Source organism: Tympanuchus pallidicinctus, unplaced genomic scaffold (genome assembly GCF_026119805.1).
Source record: "Tympanuchus pallidicinctus isolate F22 unplaced genomic scaffold, pur_lepc_1.0 scaffold20, whole genome shotgun sequence".
NCBI classification, from domain to species: Eukaryota; Metazoa; Chordata; class Aves; order Galliformes; family Phasianidae; genus Tympanuchus; species Tympanuchus pallidicinctus.
The window spans coordinates 13,469,067-13,483,146 of NW_026294722.1; positions in this window are offsets into that span (position 1 = coordinate 13,469,067).

The following is a 14,080-nucleotide window of genomic DNA, read 5'->3' on the forward strand; positions in this document are numbered from 1 at the left end:
CAGAACGAAGCTTGTGCGACCGAGTGCCTGAGGGATCGTCGTACCGACACGTTGCGGCTCGGGACAGAGCTTAAAGAGCTGCGTTCTTCAGTAGCATCGGGAAATGCGTTAGAGCGGATCGGATCTGTGCGACGAACAGAGGGAGGGCTGTGTGAGAGCTGATCCCAGCACACCTAACAGGGAGCTAAACGGGAGCAGAGGGAACGGGAGCGGTAATCAGGGGCGGGATGTGTGATAAGTCAGAAGTGGGACGGGCTGCGAGGAAGCAGAGCTTGTGGTGGGCGGTAGGACTGGAGCTGCTGCGTCCTTCTGGTCACGGAGCGAGGTAAGGGCCGTGAGGTGTCACTGCGGGCTGGGGAGGCTCTTGAGAGACAGCGAATGGGACGAACTGCGTGTGAAGAGAGCGAGGAGCCTGGATCTGTGATTCCGTTACCCTGCAAGGGACACGGCCAGAGAAGGGTGAAGATTTAGACTTGAACTGAAAGAGAAGTCTGGGGAGTTATGGGGAGTGATAATGCTGGGCCTCGGAGAGAGGAAGAAAAGCCCCGGGAAACGTTCCTCTGGTAGCCCTTGGGAAGGATGCGGGGATGGGAGGAAAATCCGGTGACTGGGGAAAAGATGAAGGAAAAAGGATTCATTGTTGTGTTTTTTGTTTGAACAAAGGAACTTATTTCAGGGCAGCATGTATTCTGGCCAGAATATGAATCAGGTGGGTTTTGATGTGCAGCTTGATGGCGATTTGTCGTTACCTGAGGAATCGTGTTTGAATCCACCTACCTTCCTTTGGAAGGGTGAAAGGAATAAGTCAGCCTGGAGCTGATAGAATACCAAACTAAAGTGAGAACTTATTTAGAGGATGTACGCATTGGCAAAGAGGAATTGTTTTCTTATAGATGGATCCTCAAGAATGGTGCAGGGGAAGAGGTGCAATGATTGTTGATGGGAGGATTAATGAAATAAAAGAAATGGGAGGGACATGGACTGGTTTACAGTAAGGGAAAGGGATTAGCCAACAAGCAGTTCATTAGATAGATCCTGGAAAATAATGCTACCTGTGGAAATTGCAGTGATTCGTGTGAAAGGAGATCAGAAGGGGAACCTGTTCATTGCCCTAAGGAATCTACCAGCAGGTGAAAGGGCCCGAGAAGCAACCTTGCAGCCAGAAGTCACAGCGAATCATTTCGCACTTGAGATACCCTTTCCTCCAGAAAGAAGGGCATTCAATGAAAAGGAGGATCTTTAAAGGGTTGGGAGCAAAGGAGTCTGAAGAAAGGTGGATAGTCCCTGATGGAAGAGAGATGTTGAATAAACAAGTGATGAGGGAAATTGTAGCCATCTTACATCCAGGAAGTCATAGGGGCGTTCGGATGATGTGTGATGCCGTATTGCGAAAGTATGGGTGTATAGAAATTTTTACAGTAGTCAAACAAGTCTGTGACAGGTGTGTGATTTGTAAGAAGGTTCTTAAGAAAGCCCTCTGGAACCAACCCCTGGGTAGGTGAAACCCAGGGCTAAGACCATTCCAAAGTGTTCAGGTTGACTTCACCCAGTTCCCCATGGTGGGAAGAGTCACGGTGGACCACCTAACAGGTTGGGTAGAAGCTTTTCCTTTCAACTCCACTAAAGCCACAGTAGTGGCTAAAATAGTTTTGGAACAGATAATTCCCAGATATGGGATTGTTGAGAACCAAGATTCTGACTGGGAAAGTCACTTTACTTCTGGAGTTTTACAGAATTTAATGACAGAATTAGGCATATCTTGCAAATTCCGTACGCCCTGGCACCCATCGTTATCTGAGAAAGTAGAAAGAATGAATCAGATCCTAAAGTAACAATTATCTAAACTAGTGTTAGAAACTGTGCTACCATGTTAAAAGCTACTAAATGCTTGCCCTTAGAGCTGCTGAGAATCAGAACGGCTGCATGGAAAGATGTGGGAGTCTCACCATATGAAATGCTCTTTGTGTATACTCCCACCTGGCTGTCTTCCTCTTTATCCCTCCTCAGGAACCACGGCCTATTGGCTCAAACCCCACCACTAGAGTCTGTTGTTCACAGGTTTCAGTCCAAAGACTCAGTATTGATCCAGACTTGGAGAGAAGCCAAGCTCCAACCTGAGTGGAGTGGACTCTTCCAAGTTCTGCCGATCACAGAGACTGCTGTTTGAACCACTGGAAAAGGATGGACTCGTTATACACGAGTTAAACAGCCAACTGACCCACCCTCAGACTGTGAGGACTGGCATGTTCAAACCACTGATGGTCCCCTACGAATCTTTGTAAGAAAAATGCCCTTGTCTGTCTCCTAACCCCAGCCACTGGTAACATGTTAGAAAGGGGCCAAATCGTGGTATCAGTGGTGGTGTTGACCAGTCTCAGAGAAATCGAGGGCACAGGTGGGAGGAGGATGATCAAGATACCCTGTGAAATCATTGGTGAATGTAACCAAGACCGAGGTACCCCAGAATATTCAGTTTGACACTTGTCAGGTGTTTGCCTGAGGAGACCTGGAGGCTCAGTGACAGCTAACTAATGAGAATAAATACCTCTGCCCTGAGATCTGGAGCAGGTATATAGGGGACCACCATGTCCCGGATGGAGTAATGTGGTGGACGACCACCTATAACGGATGGATTTACTCACCAAGTTCATCCAACTCTATTGGAGCTTTCAAAAATCAAGTCAGCATATTTAAAGGGACTGTTCAGCCAAATTGCAGCCGCTGCAGTGTAATCCATTAAGGATAATGATTAGAAAGGCTGACAATTTGTCGGCCACACTTATGGTTTGGGAGCAGATGTAACAGGGAAGGACCTAGAGGCAAGATTTAGGGCAGCAGTAAAGGAACCACAACCCAACATGACTAAGATTACATTGGAGAAGAAAGACCCTGTAGATAGGGAGAGAAGTCATCTCAATAACTCCATTGTAACTGTTAAGGAAATAAAAGATCTCTGACAGATGTTCCAGGTAAAAACTGGGTATGGTGACCCTAATGTCTGGGTAGAATGAGTAAAATATACCATCCATATGATTATACCATTTGAAAGAGAAAGCCCCTGTACTCCTGTGAGAAATAGGGGAAGTTTAGGAATATCATCTGACAGAAGGATAAATTCTATTGGGGCACCTGAAGGAATCCCTGATGAACATAAAGTAAGGAACCAGACTGCGGCCAGGTCTGAGTCTTCACTATTTTGATGGATAACTATTAATAAGAACGTAGATTGGATCAATTCTATTTACCACAGTCAGCGGAGGTTCATACAAGGGATGCTATAGAAGGGATTGCAGAACAATGAGGTGCCACTGGTAGGATGGCATGGGAAAATAGGATAGCATTAGACCTTATACTGGCTGAAAAGGGGCGAGCATGCGTAATGATGGCAACCACTGCTTCATTCCCAACAGCACAGCCCTGAATTGCTCCATAACCACTGCAAGGACTCACTGGCTGATGCAGAGGACTCAGGGGTAGACACTTCACTTACGAGGTGTTGAAATCTTGGTTCAGTAAATGGAAAGGAGTGGTGGTATCCATACTTACATCTTTAATTGTGGTAGCAGGAGTTCTGACAGCAGTCAGATGCTGTATTATCCTGTGTTAGAGGATTGGTCCAGTGTCTAATCATAACCACCCTATCTAAGTAGATGCTGTAGGGCTATCACTGTATTCAGACAAAGTGCTGTCTTTAAGGGAAAGAGTAGGAGATGGTGATCAGGACGACATGGCTTCAGAAGAGAGATGTGAAATAATGCTATTGATACCAGTAGCTACATACAGGACTATACTGAATTTTGCAAAAATCAATAATTGTGTAAATAGAAAGAAGGGCAACTGTGGGAAAGGAAATGTTTTTTCGGAAAGACAGCGGAACGAAGCTTGTGCAACCAAAGAGATGTGTCTAAGGACTCGTAATACTGACAAGTTCCTGCTTGTGGCTGAGCTTAAAGAATACAAGGTCTGCTTTCTTGAGTAACATCAGGCAATGTACTGGAGCAGATTTGTTATGCAGGATGAATGGTAGGCAGAGGGCAGGGTTAACTATGAGGAGGTTATCTCAGCATACCGTAACAGGGAAAAGCTGAACACAAATAGGGGGGGAACAGGGAGGAGGTAACCAAGCAGTAAACAGGGGCAGGACATGTAATAAGAAAATCAGAAGTGTGGCTTAGGCTGAAAGCCCTGGAGTGCTCAGCCAGTGAGGAAACGAGAACTTGTGCTTGGGCAGTAGGAAATAGAAGCTGTTGTGTCTTTCTGGCCAATTGTGCCTGCCCTATAGGTCACCTTCTGTTGCAAAAGTGTAAAATAAAATGTGATTTGTAGCAAATTCCACCTGAGCTGGATTATTGGGCACAAGTGTTTCTCACGGAGCCTCTGGCATGGAGCGTGCCCTGTGCCTCGTGGGGAAAGGCTGCTCCTGGCACGTGGCGCCGGTGTTCCACTTCCCACCCTGTGCTCTGTGCCGTTCCCCATCACGTGCTTGGGAGGAGCCAAGCACCATCTCCTCCACAGTTGCCTCCAAATGGTTGCTGTGCTGCTGCAATGCCGTCTCCCCTCCCGTTGGGAACATGTCTGGTGCCTCAGCCTTTCCTCAGAGCAGTGCCACGCTCAGCATTGTGGTGGTGGCCGTGCACTGAGCTCAGCCAGCTATGCTGCAGGACATTGCACTGCCCTCCTTGTGTTCGTGATGGCAGTGGGTGTTTGTGGTTTCTGCTGACCATCAGTTACGACTTCCAGACAGATTTTAGTATACTGCTTTCTCTGTACATGCTTTACTTTCCTCAGCCTGCATGACGACTGTTTCTCTGTCTACATCCATAGCTACCTCTGCTTCCCCTTCACACAAACTCTCACAAAGCAGGTTCTACAACCCTTGGTCCAGAGTGGTGAAAGAAGGAAGGAAGACCTGTTCATGTCTTAAAAAATTGAGGCCTAGAATGAAAGCATACGCTTCATATCACAATATATCATTATTTTCATCTAAGAAATGTAAAGATTTACTGACACTACTGAGGTTGCCACTTGGAAGAGCTTGTTAGTGTCCAAGCCACAATGTTTGCATTGCATCCATGCAACTTCTGCACCAGACGGTGGAATGAAGGCTAAATGCCTCAAGGACAGAGTCCCTGAAAGCCCCAGTACGCCGTCCCCGTGATCTGTGGATTTAGATGGTAAATCACACACTTTTTGGATCAAGATGATGGCTCCAAGTTTTTCCAGTATTTAGAACGAGCTTATTGCCTTCATACTACAGAAAAGGCATCAGATGGCCCGAGGAGTATTTCTTGCTGCACTTCACCCCCTGCCCTGGGGTGAGGCAGAATATCAATCTGCTGCTGCCTTTCCAGGAGGCTGCTCAAGTATGGCCCTGTCTGCTGCCACAGGACAACAGGTCTCCTTCTCAAAGAGTACCGGAGACTTTAGAACTAATCAGCCTATCAGGCAGGACCTCTTCTGCTCTTCAGGCCACTGGCCTGAAAACATCACAGTTCTATTGAGATGGTAAAACTGATTTCCTATTAGCACAGACACTAGATGACCATGGGCCACAGGACTGACTGCTGGGCTCTGCGCCTCCTCTGATCAGTCAGAGCGGACTTGTTCAATTTAAATTGAGCAGACATCTGTAAATAAGAAGACAGAAATACTGACACTTTTTCTCTGTAGCTGTTAATGCTGTCTTCAGCTTTCTGATGAGAAATGCTTTTTTGTCAACACTGACTGCTCTCCAAGTGGCCGTTCTGTAATAGACGGCAGTTGCCTGAGAGCACTACTTTATTGAATAATTGGAGTGCAGCTGTGTGGTTAAAGCTGCCCTGCTCTCCAATGCTGGTTTTGCTGATCAGATCCATGCCATCCGCTTTCCAGCACCATCTGGGAAATGGGAGCCCTGGGGAAATTCAGATAACCTTAGATGGCACCATGAATCATTTGTAAAATCATTCCACTGCAGTTGCTCTGTGTTTAATTGGAGTGCAAAAGCAAGCAAGCAAGCAAACAAACAAACAAAAAAAAAAACAACATCAAAAGAGTAATCTGTGACAAATACAGCAATTTTATCTGGAGCGTGGGTTTGCTCCAATGTTTCTCCAGTAGGAAATCTGGGGTTAGCAGCAGAGTGAAGTTCGTAAGCTAAACTCACATGCCTCATAAAAGCATCAGATGCCTAAAACAAACATGCATGTGTTAAGTGCCAGAGTCGTGGAATCTGCAGATTGACACTAATTTGGGGATGAGACTGGGGACATGAAGGAGTTGTGTGAAGCATAGCACGCTGTGTCTGCTGCCTTTTGTCTAGCAGAAACTTTGTCATCTACTTTCAGCCAAATGATACAGAGGAGGAGACCTCTAAAAGTCTTGGTGTTCCTCTGACTTTATGAAAAGCACAAAGTTGGATGATGGGAAAGAGACCCAAAGCGGTGAGGGGGACTTCCTCCCTCTGCCTACCCAGAGGCTCCAGCTTTTGTTGCCAAAGCACGGGTCCAGATGGAGCCAACTTGAGAGCTGCTGTTGGAAACTTCCTTCTCTTCATCGGTTGCTTTGCCTACATGGGACACCCCCAGTGATACTCAGCTGATAACAACAGGAGGACTTTCACAAAACACTCTGCTGAAGATTGAGCCAATTCAGGGGTGATTCATCTTTGGTCATGCACACAGTTGCTGGTTTGGGCACTTCTGTGCCCCTCTGGCATTATGCAGTGCTGACATTCTGCTGGGTAAACAAGCCACTCCTTTTCTAGCTTCACTGTATAAAACAGGCCTTATGATTGCTGAGGCAACCTATGGCCCTTCCTTGCAGCTCTCCCTGTCTGAGTCGATCTCTTCCTACTTGGGTCACCACAAGTAAACGTACAGTTCTGACTGAGCTCTCATCACAGCTGTGTGCAGTGGTGTTCACCCTTCGGGGATGCTTCCTGTTCCTGTGGGATCTATTCAGCACATCTCCGTTCCCAGAGCCACTTTCTGCCCACTTTTTATTTACCCATGCTGTAAGGTTTCGTTTAGTTACAGTCAAGCACTCCAACACTACACTGTGTTCTCTTCTGTTGTTGTTGCCGAAGACCTTACAGAGCAAGAGTTGTACCCTGGTGCTTTGGGCTTTCCTATGAAGCCTGCTCCAATGTCCGCTATCATAAATACCAGGATTTTTTATCAGTAGAACCTCAGTTGTTTTGTCCTTTTCCAAGTTGTCTCCTGTTGAATATCGAGGCATGATGGTCAAAACACCTGCCAGCTTTTGCTTTTGCCACCTCCCAGTCCGAATTCATTTTATTTATGCAGGCTACACGAGTTCTCTTTATATCTGCTCTTTAGACTCTGGATAAAAAAATGCTGTAAAAGTGAAGAGTGTTTTGGTTTTTATGAATCACTCAGAGAAAGGCGCTTGCTTCGTTGGTTCGCTATCTCGGAAAAGAGCAGATTTTCCCAGCAAGCTGAAATAGCAGCAGCATGGGTATATTGCAGTCCTTCTGACTAGCAGAAGGCAGCATGGTCCTGTCTCTCTTAGAGGCAAGAAGATGTCTGTGTAAAAGGTGGACTCTGACTGTGCAGCTCTTCTTTGGCTTCAGAGAGAAAAATGAACAAATTACGCTTCAGATTTCCCCAAGTGGTTTCCTATGCCAGGAACTTCCTGTATATAGAAGACAAATCTCTTTTTTGTAAGGTGAAGATCAGATTTCCTCATTTCCCAGAAAGATTGTATTTCTGGTACCACACTGAACATTTTCCAGAGTGAGATCTAAAAAAAATAACCAATAGAGGAAAGCTGCAAATCCTGCCAGAAAACTTAAGCCAGCTCATCTTCTGACAGAAGTTTGTTATTGATGCTATGGAGAGGTGAGCTTGTCCAGAGAGCCAAAAACTTGCTTTAGGCATCTCTCCTGGGCAGGAAAGGGCCATGTTAATTATGGGAACCAAACTTTCAGACAGCTAGAGTTAGGCAAGGTGAATCTAAAGGGCCTGACAAGGAAACGCTGCTCAGTTTGGGGCACTGTTTAAACAAAGCATGAACAACTACTCGCCCTGACAGCAGCAGGCTGTTTCCTGGGCTGATGTGGGCTTTGCCATCTTTCTACTCAGCCTATTCAGGGCTGCACCACCCAGGTGTGTAATGGGCTCCCAACAATGACACCCTTCTTCTGGCTGAAATTCCTTGCTGGGCTGCAGAGATTGTTGTATCAGATAGGTGGAGGTCTGTGGGTTTGGCTGCTGGATTCCCTTCTTACCCTGGTCGATGAGGAATGACTTGAGCAGAAATAGGCAGGAGGTGGAGCAGCCAGCTCACCCCTGGTCTCATGGACCAGTGGCTATTTTTGGTCAATTGTGGTACACTCAGAAGCACTTCAGGTATGATGAACTCATAGGTCACCGGTGTAACAGCTCAGAGCACTTCCATGCCAGCATTCTGGCAGTGCTTTACTTGCCCACAGGATTGTTCACTGCGGGGACTTCAGAATGGTCTGTAGCTGCCTCTGACAGCACATTTATGGTTTGTAACATAAGAGCTACACACATGGTTTGTGACAGTCTGTGCTATGATCTCTAACATGTACTGTGCTTGTCATGGCCCAGAGCTGTGTGCAGAGACCCACGGTCATGGAAGTGTGTGTGGACTGAAGAAAAGGAAAAGCAAAAGCAAGGAGAGGAGATAATGTGTAGGATGCCTGTAGTGCCAGACTGACAACAGATATTTGAAAATCAATGTGATTTTCTTCATTTGTGGGGAAGTCAATGGAAGAATCGGAGCCAACAGGATTTAAGGAATGGAAAAGCAGTTGTTAAAACTAGATAAGTTTTGTCCTTTGCCTTGTTCACTGGACAACTGGAATGGAAACAGGCAGATGAGGGAACTCAGAGAAAGTGTTGTGCACATGAGAGATTGTCAGCTTGTCCTGATAGCACTGCTAGGCACAACCAAACGTACCCCACCTGCGACCTGACACACAGTCAGATGGGAAAGAATCAAGAAGGGATCTGTCCCTTACCAAGACCCTCTGCCAACCAGCCCTTGCACAGGCTGCTCCCTCCTCTCTTCCCTTTGTTTCTCTTCTGCTCTCACTTGATCGTTCCCAGGCCGTGTCACCAGCAGATGCAGCATGCTTTCAGCTCTCAGATGGGGCCACTGATGTAGGTGCAGTTCACCTGTCCTGACCGCAGCAGGAGGTTGGAGCCCAAACACTCTCACTGCAGTGTGGAATCAAGGTAGAGTGGGTGCTTGCTACTGCCAGCAAGGTTTGCATAATTCCTCCTAGTTGTTCTGTCTCATTTCAGCTTTGGGAACAGTCCATCCAGAAGGAATTTGTTAAGTGTTGGGAAAAGGAATATAAAGTGTTTAAAATTTGGTTGTTTGCTGCCATAGGCTGCCTGCAACTGTCTGATGAGGCTGGAGGCTCTTGCAGAGACACTGGAGCTCAGCCTTTCTTGAGACGTGTTTTCATGGCAAGCTGCCTGAGATGTGTGTATTTCAGCCATGTCCTGACAAAGAGGCAGGGGTCAACATGTGAGCTGTATAGAAAGAAATGCGCTGGAGTGAGTCCAGAGCAGCTAGTGCTGTGCTCCCAGGCTGTGTGTCTGGAGCAACGTCACATCCTCCAGAGCAGATGGAGCTGAGCCATCTGAGGTCTTGAGCCTTGGATACACTGGGCTTCATTGAGCTAGTCTCTATGACTGCTGCTCCAGAGGTGCGTGAGTTCCAAGTGACTGCACTGTAAACAATTACATTTGCCACAAATCCCAAGAATTAAGCATTTTCTTTTAAAGAAACTCAGCATAGAGGTTTTGAGCCCACAGACCTCAGCTCTGCTGTCTTCCTGACTAGTAAAGGCCTTGCTGGGTGGGGGCCCATTTTACATAGCATCTCTCAAATCCTTCATTTAGCTTTTTCCTTGCTCTTGAAGTCTAAAGAAAAGTAACAAGGACAAGCCAGGGCTCCTAGAAAAGCAGGGCTGATACTGAACAGCAGTTTCTTGTGGTTAAGGGGGAAAAAAAAAAGAAAAAAAAAAAAAAAAAGAAAAAATAAAGATTACTTTTCCAGAGAGGAATTTCAGTGGGCCAAGGCACCACATTACCAGGATGTTCACACTGTCCACGCTGGGGAGCATGGTCAGAGGAGCCCATCTATGAATGGATTTATTTATTTCTGTCTCCCCTTCTTTGCATGGAGACATTGACTGGGGAATCAATAAAGCCAGTGAGAAGCTGTCCAGCAGAAGTGCTGCCCCCAGCCGCCCAGCTCTTACTGCCCAGCTCACCTGCCCAGCACTCGGAGGGTCAGAAGCACACTGACTGCTCCTTCTAAGAGTGCTATTGACAGAAGCCGAGCTGAAGAGGCTCGGGCTCTTCAAATTCTCAGACTGCAGCCAAAAATAAAAGCAACTAAGATTTAATGATCCTCCCCTGGCAAAGCTATATTCGGAACAATGTGTATCACTGCTGTAATAGCAACCCGGAGCTGAGATTGACTGAAGCACTCAGTGCAGAGGCAGTAGTCCAAACACAGCAAGCGTATGCTCTCTCCCTGCTGAGGATAACCACTTTGTCTTTGCTCTGCTGAATGCGTTCAGCGCTTCGATTTCTGCATCTCTGTAGCTTTAATATAACAAAAAGCCCAAAGGCAGTTCTAATGGGGCAGCAAAGTTACAGCCAGATCTGCAGTATTTCAGACTCAAGTTGTCTGTGGATCTTCTAGATTCACTCCCTTCAAGAACAGGGACCTGATCCAACAGTATTGTTGGCTTCCATGCCCTGTCACAACAAATGGTTGTGTTGGGCCCTTAATTCTGAGGACACAAGCTGGGCCATCCCAGCCAGGCCCCCTGCTGCCCTGCACGAGACTCCCCCAGTGCCCCCTCACAGCTGCTGCTCTGCTCAGGGGACCACCACAGCTGGGGCTGGAAAATCACAGAATCACAGAATCACCCGGGTTGGAAGGGACCTCAAGGATCATGTAGTTCCAACCCCCCTGCCTAGCAGGGCCACCAAACATCCACATTCAGATCAGGTTGCCCAGGACCCCGTCCAACCTGGCCTTGAACACGTCCAAGGACGGGGCATCCACAACCTCCCTGGGCAGCCCGTTCCAGGGCCTAACTACTCTCCTTCACCCTCTTTCCTTCCCTCTTCTTTCCCAAAAGTACATTTTGATTGATTGATTGATTCAAAACTTTCAAATGGAGAGGTCAGTTTTGCAATGAAACCTCCCCAAGAAATGGGGAAAAAAAAGGTGTTTTTTAAGAGCTTAAAAGAGGAAATCAATGTTATTGTGATATAAAGGAGAGCTGGAAGAGCCCCGGAATAATTCAGGAGATCTGAAAGATTTTACACAATATTTAATCCTGGAATCCTTAGGGCTTTGGGGGGTGGGGGGAGGGTTAGGGTCCCCACTCCCTGGTCAGGAAGATGCTGATCTACAGAAGTTGGTATGAAGTCCCTGAAAGGATGGAAGTGGGGAGAGGTGACCCTGGCTGTGGGTTGTCTCGTGCAGACCTGCAGCCAGAAGCCAGAGGAACATGGTAAAGCAGCTGCAGGTGCAAAGCACTGCCGCACCAGCACAGCAGCACTGCATCATACAGCTGTGCACCTCCTGCTGCCTTCTGGGGCAGCCAGCTCAGGACACTGCTGTGGTGCATCTGGGGTTTCAGCTGTGAGTGCAGGGATCGTGGCCAGCACGTGGGTAAAGTGGGCATTGAGATTTAGAGCAAACCCAAATCTCCGGCGCTTCTTGGTCATGGCAAGCGTTGCTGTGGCAAAGGAGACACCAGACCAAGGACAGGAGTCAGAGGTTTCTCAGCCTGACTGTCTAAAAGCTTGTTTTCAACATGAGTCATTTTGATCTGCATCCTTATTTAGCTTTAGAGATGTGTGCCTCCTTCTCAGACCCAACACACAGTGTGTGCACAAAGCCTGTTCTTTCCACTTCACCAAAGGCATTTCCTCTCTCTACAAACTCCACTGCATCTGCTTCCATCTGTGCTTGTAAATTCCCAACGGCCATATACCTGTCACAACCCTTCACATGTCTTATTTTATGGCTAAAACACGCTTTGCATCTCTTTCATATTACAATACCAGCAGACGTGAGAGAGAAGCAAATGTTCTCTTTCAAAGCATCCCAAAGATGAGACACTTGCAAGGAGCACTGCGACAACTGAGCCTTTCTTTGGAAGGGCAGGCAGTGCCAAAATAATTCTGCCTGCTTTCTTTTAAGCAGTTCAAACCTGGCATATGTATGAGGAGATTAACTGCTCCTCTTAATTACCCTCCTGGCACAGAACGCTGTTTCTTGTATTGAAGTAAACCATTCACTCTGAAGCCCAAGACAGACACAGGTGAGGGCACAGGTGCCTGTGTCTCTCTAGCAGACGTTTTAGGTGGGACCTTTCGAAATCCGATTGCTTTGTATTTGCATCCCTTTTATTGTGAGAACCGCATTGAGAAACCCCCGCCTCCTGCTCCCTTCCCCCCTGGGTGGGTGGCTGCCAGGTGCAAGGGATTTGGGTGCCCAAATCCAGACATCTTTGGGCTCAGTGCTTTCTGCAGTTCCCCAGGCTCGAGGGTCAGGTTAAAATACCCATTTCTTCTTGCAGGTTAGTGAACTGAAGAAAAAGGTGTTTTCTGCCCATAGTTTGCAGAAAACCGCGAGGGAGCAGGTTGACTGGGAAGAGGAAGGACTTTGCTCTGCCACCTCGTTCTTGCCCGGAGCCGGATAGAGCCGGGCGCAGACTGCTGCCCTTTGGGGTACTTTGTCGTCCGCAGTGCTCCGTTCCCACCATCAGCCCCATTTCTCTGCTCTCTGGGGACACAAGCGGCTGGTGGCGTTCCTCCTGCCTGAGCAAACGGTGCGCGAAGCACTGCGTTCCCCCTGGGCAGGAGGGAGCAGGGCGATGGGCGTCCTCGGAGCGCAGGACTTCGGCTCCCTCTCCTGGGGCCGCCCAGCGCCGGGCTCCCTCCTGGGGCTGAGGGTGACGCTGCTGCCCGGATGCAGGTTGCTGCAGGGGCGTTCCCATGGCACCGGCACGGTGAGGCACAGCTCCCTGTCACCGTAGGATGGTTGGGAAGAAGAGGGGACAGAGGTTGGTCCGGGTGGGACGGTGCCAGCACGAGGCCCTGGGAGCCGCTCCAAGCAGCGGGGATGGAGGCAGGGGGGGCTCAGACCCTGTGACCTCTGGTTTCCGTCCCTCCCCACTGGGCCCTCGGGGCCAGCGCTGCCCCGCACCCAGCCTTCCTGCTGCGTGACTCGGCGCACCGCATCGCTGCCGGGCGCTGCACCCACTGACTGGCTCGCAGGAAGAGTCACTCCCCCGTGGCCCTTTGAAGTCCGTGCCCGTCTGTCCCATGGTTCGTGAGTCGCTCTGTGCACCCTGGGGGAGACCTGAGAGGAAACTCCAAAATCCTTCCCCTGGCCTCGTGCCCTCCCTTCCGACCTCACCGCAGAGCTGGGAATGGGGAATTTCTGGCACACCTCTGGAAGTGTTCTCCTGTGAACGGCACAGCCACGAGCTCCATGCCCTGCCAGGTGCCCGCAGAGGCCGCGCCGTTCCCTGCTGCTCAGGGAGCTGCTGTCCTTCTCCCAAACCAATCTGGCTCCCTGTCCCCCTGCTGCGCCTACCCAGCAGGACCTGGGCTGACAGCCACTGCTGCCCACCGCAGGCACGCTGCTCTCAGGAGGGACCTCTGTCCCTGAGCTGTCAGCCAGGTTAGCTGTCTTCATTCAGCTTTATTTCTTTGGATTGCCAGAGAGAGGTTGTGGTGAGAACACCACCTCCATTTTCCTGGACTGGTTAGGATGGTCCCCTCCAACAGATGAGCGTGTCATGTACATGGGTGCTGTCCTCTGTAATGGCAACTTCTTGGGTCTGTGCAGCTGATGCCCGCCCCAAATGGAACGTGCAAGTGCTGGAATTCTGCCTTGGTCTTAATGCAGCATTTCTGAGCCTGAACCAGGTGCCTCGAGAGCATTGTATCACAACCAAAAACCTTATTTCCACCCTATGCTGTATGTGTGTGTGTGTGGGGGGGGGGGGGGGTGGTGATGGGGGGAAGAGGAGGACTGTTCTATTTGGGGCTGGTTTTGCACC